We start from the raw sequence: 10596 nt of genomic DNA on the forward strand, positions 1-10596 counted from the left end.
TGTTAGCCTAAAGTGCGTCATCACAAAACTTCATCCCTTCATATTCGATTTTTACTAGCAATTAACATCTTAAAAAAATGTTAAATAAAAAATGGGAAAATATAATAAATGTTTACTTAAAAAAAGGCAAAATAAAGAGTCAATATAGAAAACATTGAAATATATAAATAAATAAATAAATAACAAACTAAATTTAAAGATGCTCTCTGCTATAAATAAAAAGTAATACTTTTTACAAATAGAGCCTTAGAGACGCTCTTGGCATGCTGATGATCATGGATCGCCTTTAAAAAGAAAGATCGAAGCCGTGTATTGCACTTTATTTCCTTTTTAATGGCTTAGTTGCTGGATACAAATTTTAGTTAGCTTTTATGGATTTCTGAAGTTATGCTTTGATGAATTGGGGATGTAAATAAATGAATAGTAGATTAAAGTTTATTGTTTGTAAACTTATAAGTTGTTGCCATTAGATTTACTTTCGATCAAAATAGGTCAAAATTTACTTTCTTGGTCAACTAACATTCAAATGGACGGTTTCCATCCATTTAGACCCCAGTGCATATTTTTGAAAGGTTTGGAACCGTGAATGGCAAAAAATGAAGATTAGGGTAATGTATGCAAAAACGTGAAAGGTTTGGGACCATTGCTGCAATTTTCCCTAAAAATTAGGTAATCGTAGGATTTTTAACCAAAAAGGTAATATATTTAGGGTGCGTTTGATTATATTTATTTTCCATGAAAAATATCAGTTTTCCACCCAAATTCCAATTTGGGGTGTTGGATTGCTATTTTTTCCATGGAAAATATTTTTCAACTTTTGAAAATATGCTTAATTTTCCTTGTTTTTAAGGAAAAAAAATTTCTTGGGTGTATGTGGTTTTTATTTTCCACAAAAGAAGGAAAACATTTTCATTTCTAGATGATATTTTTCATACCAATCAAATACACTCTTATCCTCACAAAAGGAAATAGCCTATATGCTAATGCTTGTACAGGTTAGTAGCCAGCCAACTAGACCATTAAAATTTTGATGTTAAACACAAGTCAAGCGATTAACCCTAACAAAACTAGAAGCTTGGAGCAGTTCATCAACAATATATTTCAAGAAACAACAATGAAAACAACTATCATGCTAATAGCCTATCACGGAAAAGGATGTTATCTAAAGGCATTTCAAGTATCCCTAAAAATAGTAACTAACCAGGAAATAATGTACCTAGGAGATCAGGTAACATACTACCCGAACCCTTTGAATTGAGAACTGACTTGTTTGCTGAAAATTACCAAAAGATACCGGAATTAATGTTGAATAAGAAAACATATTTCTACACACACCATTGACAAATTCATATTACCATACAGTAAAAAAGGAGAACAAAAGATATCAAGAAAAAAGAAATAAATTTATATTGTAAACTCGGGTGCAAATTATTTTAGAAACATTTCTCTATCTTTAATACTCCCTCCATCCCATAAAGATGAGATTGCTTCCATTTTCACACAGAATCATTATAGCTAGAGAGAGTATGTAACCCAAACTCCGTTTCACCAAACAAGTCATACTATGAGCCGCCAGACCCAATAATGTAGCTCGGAGGTGAGGTACATTCTCTGAAAATCCCTATTGAAAGACAGTGCTAATCAACTTGGCAATAAGGGTAATAATTTGGATGCAGGAAGAAAGAAGCATACTCCAACAAATTTTTAAGCCAGTTTCTGTGTCATAACGAACTTTAGTTTCATAGGCATATTGGCTATGGGAATAGTACTCTCAACCACTAGCCACTTAAATCAACCTTCATTCATAACAAGCTTCTCTCAATAATAATTAAAAAAAAAATGACAGCTCATCAGGTCATTTTTGAAGTAAAAATAGCTGGTACTATCTATAAGCTTGAGTGTGCAATGGATATCTCAAACTTATCCCTCTAATATTTTTTTTACACTTTTAACACGTTATTTTTTCTTAACTAATGGTAAAAAGACAAGATCATATAATGTACAAAAAGTGTTAAAAATTGTACTAGTATTTGTGTCTCCTTATTCACTAAAAAGATATGGTGTATCGAGATACTAAAAATATATTGGATAGACAATGAAAAGACAGCAAGCTCATCATCAGGGATTTTAACTAAGCCCTTATTTGTCGCTCACTATTTTACATCCTATCACCTTATTTTTTTTTTTTTACAGTATTCATTTTCAATCACACATTTTTCGTTAAAATAACATTATATGAGAATAAAAAACTTTTCTTTCTTTTTAACCACACATTTTTCTTTAATCTACTATTCCATAATACATTTTTCAAAACTAAAGGGGCTCAAACACACCCCAAATAAGTTTAGAAATCAAACATGATGTGAGATGCAATTAATGTCACCACATTTCACCTTTCCCTTGTGAATAACCGTTTACACTTGTAAAAATTATCGATTGGATCATCCAATTTTCAATTTGAAACTAATTGTTGCAAGTAAAACTCCTTTGTTAAATTTAATTGTACGCAAATTTTGCTTAAATCATTTTAATTTCACAAGTCAAATATTACATAGGAAATTTTGGTCCATGCTTGTAACCTCATTGGATTTTGGAACCACTTGCACAAGTTTTCGCACAAGCTTGTTGGATTCTAGTATTTTTCCCTAAATCCAGCTTTTGTGTGTGTTATTTCTACTTTTCAAAAGTTTATCCACAAATAAGATTTCCACAGCAAGTTCACCATTTTTTTCCTTTGAGAAATTAACAAGATTCATACTTATGTTAACCTTTGAAATGCATTGAAAATTAGATGTAATCATTATAATATAATTTTTTTTAGACAATCTAAAATAATCTCAAAATGACCAATGCCATCACAAAATTTAGTTGTGATGGGCTTAGGCTTATGGTGGATAAGAATCATCATAAACAATACATAGACAATAAGTTTATTATAGCAAAACTATTTTTGTAATAAGTATTGATTTCATCGAGAAATAATCAATGTTTTAAAAACTTGCGTAGGCTCGGCGATTGGAAAAATTGCCCCACTTTGTGCATGAACACAAAAATAGACGGCTAATTATACATTGACCACCTAAGGCGCACCTAAATCGAAAAAAGCCAACGTCTTTTTTCAAGGTATAATTTTATATATATATTAGTCTACCATAATTAAAATAATATTAAGAATATGATAACACTTATTACACCTGAACTTGTAATGTTTGATGCTTGATTTCAACACTTTGTCACCCCTCGTACCTTAAAAAATAATGCATCATAAATAGAGATATTTATATAATTATTTGATGTAACAAATGACATCTGTCATGATACGTTAATTTTAAATTAGCTCATTTATATACCACTTTGACTCTACCACTTCACTGTGGATGATAAGCTCCTTTCATGGACCTTATTTTATTTCAATTATTTGATGTACAATTTTTTTGTTTTTATTTTTTCAATTTGGGGGGCCAAAAACGACGTCGTTTGTTTGATATATATTTTATTTTATTTTACACTACCTCCAAATTTACTGCAACGCGCAATTTCCACTCTTCCCCACTCCAATATAGATATATATAGTAGGGATATAAAAAAAATATCACTTTTATATTAAAAAAAAAATATAGAAATAATATGTTACAGAAACTTTTTTTACAACATATTACTTACAAGTAAAAAATTTGAAGAAAAAAGGATTAAAGAGAATTATAAATTGAAAAAAAATTATAATTAAAACTACACAACCAAAAAAAAGGTAATCTCTCCATGCACGGAGACATCGGTCTCCATGCAAGGAGATACTTTCTCCGTGCACGGAGGGGAAAAGGAAGAAAAAAAAATATTGTTGGAGCTTCCGTGCACGGAGGCAGGTGTCTCCATGCACAGAGACACTGTCTCCGTGCTCCGTGCATGGAGACAAAATTTAGATAAATAACTTTTTTTTTTACTTATATTTTTGTGTTCATTTTCAAACTCATTACGGGATATCAAATAAAGTCAAAATATTATATTCTTAATATCGTTTTGAAGTACTCGCAGCATAGTATTGCACGTCGTTAACGGTGCGTGAAACGGTCAATCATAGCAAATGTTATGGGACGTTGAAGTAGCCATTTTCAAACTATATTTCGAAATTTTTGATAACAAGCTAACTTTAAAAATTTATCGAAAATTGTACGATGATTGAATCGATAAATATTTTACATTCTCTCGAAATTCATTTTGAGAACTATATCGCAGAGATATCGAATGATCTAAATAGATATCGAAAATAGTTAAATGGAGATTAAACGTATGTGTTAAAAAATACGCATAAATCGTTTTTTTGTAAATCAATTATTTTATTACTATTTCGAAATTTTCGATAACAAGCTAACTTTAAAAATTCTTCGACGATTGTACGATAGTCAAATCGATAAATGTTTTAATTTCTTTCGAAACTCATTTTGAGAACTACATCGTAGGGACATCGAATGATCTAAATAAATATCGAAAATAGTTAAACGGAAATTAAACATATATATTAAAAATGCATATACATCGTTTTTCTTAAAAAAATCAATTATTTTATTACTATTTATTCTTTTTTTGTAACAATTTTCTCAATGCATTATTTTGCTCAAAAAAATTATGTGGCATAACGAAAAAAAATTTCTCCATGCACGGAGGAACGTGTCGTTTTTGCTCCCCACTTAAAAAAATGAAATTTTAAATAATTTAAAAAAATTTACGTCATACAACATAATTTCTCCTGCATAAAGCTGTTGGGTTTCATATTTGGGTAATATTTCAATATTATCAACTGATTTATTTTTTATCCCAGCATGTGAGCCTGCCTAGCCCAGCCTACTTTTGCATTTTCCTAGCTGGGCTGTTTTCCCAGCCCGTCATAGGATATGGGCAAGAAGAAAGCCAACTTGGTCCAACATAGTGGGCTGCCCCAACTTTTAAATATGTGGAAATTACATATTCTAATACATTTAGAGATCCCATTTTATAAATCATAGAATAAGTTTGAACTGCTATCGTAGAATGAGGTCTCCGTGCACGGAGACCATGAGAGAAATTGAATTTTTTTTATACTTATGTTTTTGTGTTCATTTTCAAGCGCATTACGAGATATCAAATGAAATCGAAATATTACATTTTTAATATCGTTTTAAAGTACTCGCGACATAGTATTTTACGTCGTTAACGGTACGTGAAATGATCAATCATAGCAAATGTTATGGGACGTCAAAATAGACATTTTCAAACAATGTTTCGAAATTTTCGATAACAAGCTAACTTTAAAAATTCATCGACGATTGTATGATAATTGAATCAATAAATGTTTTACATTCTCTCGAAATTCATTTTGAGAACTATATCGTAGAGATATCGAATGATCTAAATAAATATCGAAAATAGTTAAACGGAGATTAAACGTATGTGTTAACAAATGCGTTTTTTCCTTTAAAAAAATCAATTATTTTTTTCTTTTTAATTCTTTTCTCTTCCAAATAAAACTTAATTTTTCAGTTTTAATGAAAAAGTTATTTGTAAATTAAAAAAATTGAAGAGAAAAGAATTAAAAATAATTATATATAGTGTGTTCTCCGTGCACGGAGGATTATTTAATTTTTATTTTCTGTACTTTTCCGTTATCCATTTTCATACGCTATGACCACGCCTTTTCAAATCAACTCCTTTACTTATATTATTATATTATATATATAGTGTAAGAGAGGAAATGTGAATCTATGTAACACGCAACTTTCCATACTTCCAGCCTTACTCCGTGCTGACCACTTTTATAAGTAAAATATATATATATATATATATTTCTTTTAGGAAAAAAATTTTAAAAATAAACATATTAACAAAAAATATTTCTAATATATGTAAAAATTACTTATATAAGTAAAAAAATTCGTTTAAAATTATTTAGAAGTAAAAAATAAAATAAAGTTATGAAAATTAAATGAAGAATATATAAATATTATTTAATTAAAATTGAAAATTTTACTTTATAAATAATTGGTTTTTTTATCAATTTATTTAAATTTCTTTTTAATTCTTTTCTCTTTCGAATAAAATTTATTTAATATTTTTTTTTCAAATTCTCTTGCCCTACCAATCTTGAAGTGACTATTGTATCATCCGAAGAATAGTCTGCTATTAGGGTTCTAATTCTTACACCAACAAGGGAGTTGGCCATCCAGTAAGTACCACTTCAAGTTATTTTACGTGCGAATCTGAGTTTGTTATTTAAATATTTTTGTATGTGGATATTCTCTTTCAATTTACAACTGCATGTGTTACTTTTGAACTACAAGTATAGCCTCTCGAATCGAAATTGTTAAAGAAAAGCATTTGCGAAATTCAATTTATAACTTATTTGCAATATCAGATAAAAAAAAATATCTTCATCTACATTAAACAAAAAATAATTAAAAATAAATTATCGTTGACATATATACAATCACAACATTCATTATACTTATTTATAAGAATAAAAATAAATTATCGTGACATAAAATATACAGTCGACCAAAAAATGAGAATTAAACAAACATTTCTTATTTCCAAATACTTTTTTGTACAATCTATAAATTCTAAGCTAATAAAATCAAAATAAATACAAAATTTGTGCAACGCACGAGACGCAGACTAGTGTTTCATATAAATTTATGAAAGCAAGAACTATTTGTTCCATTAAATATGTTTGTAATGTGCTGAGATATAATTTTAAACTCTAGACTTGTTATGTTGTCCGACATGAACTTCAACATCTCGTGTCCAACTTGGCCAGAGTCATCATTCGAACACAAGAGTAGTTGTCCGAACTTGTATTCGAGATTTTTTTTTTTTTCAGAATTTACCCCAAAAAATATGTCTAAATCATCCTTCTTGTGGTTGGTTTCACCAAGTTTGCAGCATGCATTCGTGCAATTAAAACCAAGGACGTTGATAATTTAATCCGGGACCAAACCAACATAAATTGATTTGATGGCATTCAACACGTTTGAGGTCCAAAAAATTGATTTTATTGTACGTGGGTCATGAGGTCCAAATTCTACAGTGTGGTTGTTAAGTAGTTTTGATTATATACGTGGAAGATTTATGACGTACTAGATAAGATTGAGAAATAAAAATATTCGATAAAATTTATTTAATATTAAGTAATTAATTTTCTTTACTCAGCGTCCGTCTGAGAGAAATTTTCATGAAATTTGTAGAGAAAATCATACCGTTATACAATAGATACATCCACAATTATTAACCAATTTCATATAGAATGACCAAATATGCCTCCTTAATATCATTTAATTCAATATTCTTTAGAAAAGGGCAATTTTGATATATTGTTTTATATGGTGTAAAAAATGACGGCACGAATAGGGACCAGTATATTTGCAATGGTCAGAAAATGAATTAAAATCTGTCCAAAATTGCTCCCAAACAGAGGTTTGATAAGATAATCTTAAAATACAAATATATACATATGTATGCAAGATGCAAATAGATATGATCTAATGAGTATCAAATGTCATTTTATAACAAGCATCGATGACATGACATATCAATTCATTTACGAATAACAATTTTAGGTCCCGTTTGGTAGGATTTTTTGCCCAAAAAAATTGATTTTTTTACCGTTATTTTACTATTCAAGCCGTAATTTTTGACTTCTTCTCTCACATGTAGACCCCACTTTTCTTCTAACGGTCAAAAAATCAATTCTCAAAATCCCTACCAAACGGGCCCTTAATTAAATTATGAGGTTTGTTATAAAATTATCCATCAACGAATTGATACATCATGTTTTCGATGCTTAGCATAAAATGAGCACATGTGCTCACTAGATTATTTCTTAATATACATGCGAGTTAAATTTTAAAAATATTATTTGTACAAGAGGAATCCTGGCAACAATTCCTCTGTTTTTTCCCCTTTTTTGAATTGGTCACTAAACTTTGGTTTTAATTTTTATTTGTCTATTGAATGAACAAAAATATTAATGTGATAGTGGTACGGATATTCCATCTTGCTAATATTATTTGTTGATGATATTAATATTTGTAGGTTTCAGAACATATTGTGGAGTAATATCAGAGAACTTGAAATCTGTCTATCATCTTGTAAACATCATAATCGTTACACATCAAAATGTCAATGACTCCGATGAGAAATATACAACAATCAATTGAGATTTTAGTGTTAAATTCAATGAACATAGACTTGCAGTGCAAGTTGACTGCCATTTAGAACCCAAGTGGGGTCCGTGGGGATCAGAGTTCGAAATATGAAAGCATTCATGTGCGGACACGAAATTCCTATTCCTAATCTACAGTACAATTGATTTGGACATCTAAAGCAAAAATAATTTTAATTAAATCTACTTTTAATCAACTTTTTAATTTTTAATTTGTTAAATATGACATTAATATTTAGCCCTATTTGATAGGGATTAAAACAAAATTTTTAGTAAATTTTGATAAAAAATTTTGGAAATGTGCGATTGAAAAATTGTAGAACCCATAAAATATAGGTTAAAATTGATTGTTTGATTTTGATTTAGATTAAAATTTGATTTAAATTGGTACCAAACATGATCTTACTTTTTTCCTTAGGAATTTTTAATTTGAACCGTGAATACGATCTTATACTTTTTTTTTCTTATTTTCAATATTAGTAATTGTTGACAGATTTTAATAAACTTACTTCCTATTTGGAAGAGATAAAAAATCAATTTTTTTAGTAAATTTTGATAAAAATTGATGGAATGTATGGTTGAAAAATTATAGATCCTATAAAATATGTGATTAAAATTAGCTATTGACTTTGACTTAAATTTTAATTAGATTTTTAGCGGTACCAAACAGGAGCTTAGTCTTTGTTTGCTTCTGTTAAAAAAATTAATTAAAATTTAAATCAAAGTCAATAATTAATTCTAATTATATATTTAAAATCCATAACTTTTTAATCACACATTCCCTTAATCTTTTTCTTTTCTTTTCTTTTTTTTTTTAAAAACAAAATTGGTTAACAATTATTATTATTATTTTTTTATCTAAACTAAATAGAGCTTAATGACCTGCAAAACAAAGAGACGTGCCCCGGACGTCCAATTACACTTCAATACTCATGTCAACCTTGAGTTGTTACCTCTTGGAGAAAACTTGCCAACATTTTAATAAGATTTATATTCTATGCACTTCATAGCGGATGATGTTAGAAGTTTAACAACGAGTTAAGACTCGAAGAATCCTTTTAACAGCTATTGCTAAATGCACGTCATTTTATAAATTATATGACGCATTAAACACAATAATATCATATTAAGACATCGATAGACGTCCAATTGCACGACATATCATCACCAATTTGGTCTACGTTCGGACTAAATTAGGCACTCTCAAGCACAAACGTTCAACATTCTAAAGTCATGCTCCAGCTTCGTAATGATGAACCTCTAGCGAAGTATTGTAAGATTTTTCAGATGCCACTTCGTTCGTTAAGAACAATTAGGATTTTCATAAAAATATGCCATTAACGCCTTGTCCAAGAGAGAGACCCAAACCCTTGTGAATTCATGATTAAAAAAATTAAAGAGTTCATGAGTTATTATCAAAGTACAATTTTCATGAATTGATCTAATACAACATTTGACTAAAACACGATATCGACGTGAAACCTTTAGCCCCTGTTTAGTATTTATTTAAATCGAATTTTAATTTAAGTCAAAGTCAAACAATCAATATTAATCATATTTTTTTTAGATCCCATAACTTTTTAATCACACATTTCAAAATTTTTATTAAAATTTATTAACAATCTAATTTTAAACCGAGGATCTTAAAATGAAAGTATTGTGAGTTCAAAAAGTTGAAACCGTTTAGAAATGGATGGCAGATGGGGATAAGGGTCCCAAATTTCCAGCCACCTGTGTGTGTACACAATAATCTCCTCTTGGTCTACATTCACGTTCTACAGTGCAAACGATTCGGACATCTCAATTTCCCGTACCACATCATTTTGTCTTTCTAGGCTCTCATAATTCAACGCCAAGAAATTATTTTAAGAATTTTCAAATAGGCCCAATTGAAACACTACAAAAAAACATTTTTTTTCTTTTTCAGCGCATAATCATACAACAATTAAAAGTTGTCCAACTTCGAACCACTTTTGCTGCTGCAGCTGCAGCTGCTCTCTAGGTCTTTCTGCTAAATTTTTATATATTTTGAAGTATATTAAGCTTTACTTTTTGTTTTTAATGAATTTAGCTTTTAATTGCTTGGTTTTGTTCAGTTAATTACAGCACTTTTTGAGTGTGAATGATCGGTTGAGTGATAAGATGGAGACTAGTGTACCAGCCCGACTTGCTGGCTCCGAGATTCATGGATTCCGAACTATGGAAGGTACAAGTAATATATCCACACATATAATTGTTACTGTGTGAAATTTATTTATTTATTTATTTATTTTGAGTATTTTGAATTTTTGATTCGTCTGGGAGTTTGATTTGGGTTAGTCTAATACTGAATTTTGGGAATTTAGAGTTTTTACTTTTTATTATTCTATGCTGACGTTAGTACTTGGAATTAGATATTGGGGAAG

General features: G+C 29.2%; 1 long non-coding RNA gene across 1 annotated transcript; it reads left to right on the plus strand.

Moving 5' to 3' along the window:
* The first annotated feature begins 9915 nt into the window (after window positions 1–9915).
* On the plus strand, window positions 9916–10596 carry LOC111371203. Its single transcript, XR_002698537.1, has 2 exons — window positions 9916–10193; window positions 10288–10596. It is a non-coding gene; the product is annotated as an uncharacterized LOC111371203 (long non-coding RNA).

The sequence above is a fragment of the Olea europaea genome, chromosome 22 (assembly GCF_002742605.1).
Source record: "Olea europaea var. sylvestris chromosome 22, O_europaea_v1, whole genome shotgun sequence".
NCBI classification, from domain to species: domain Eukaryota; kingdom Viridiplantae; phylum Streptophyta; class Magnoliopsida; order Lamiales; family Oleaceae; genus Olea; species Olea europaea.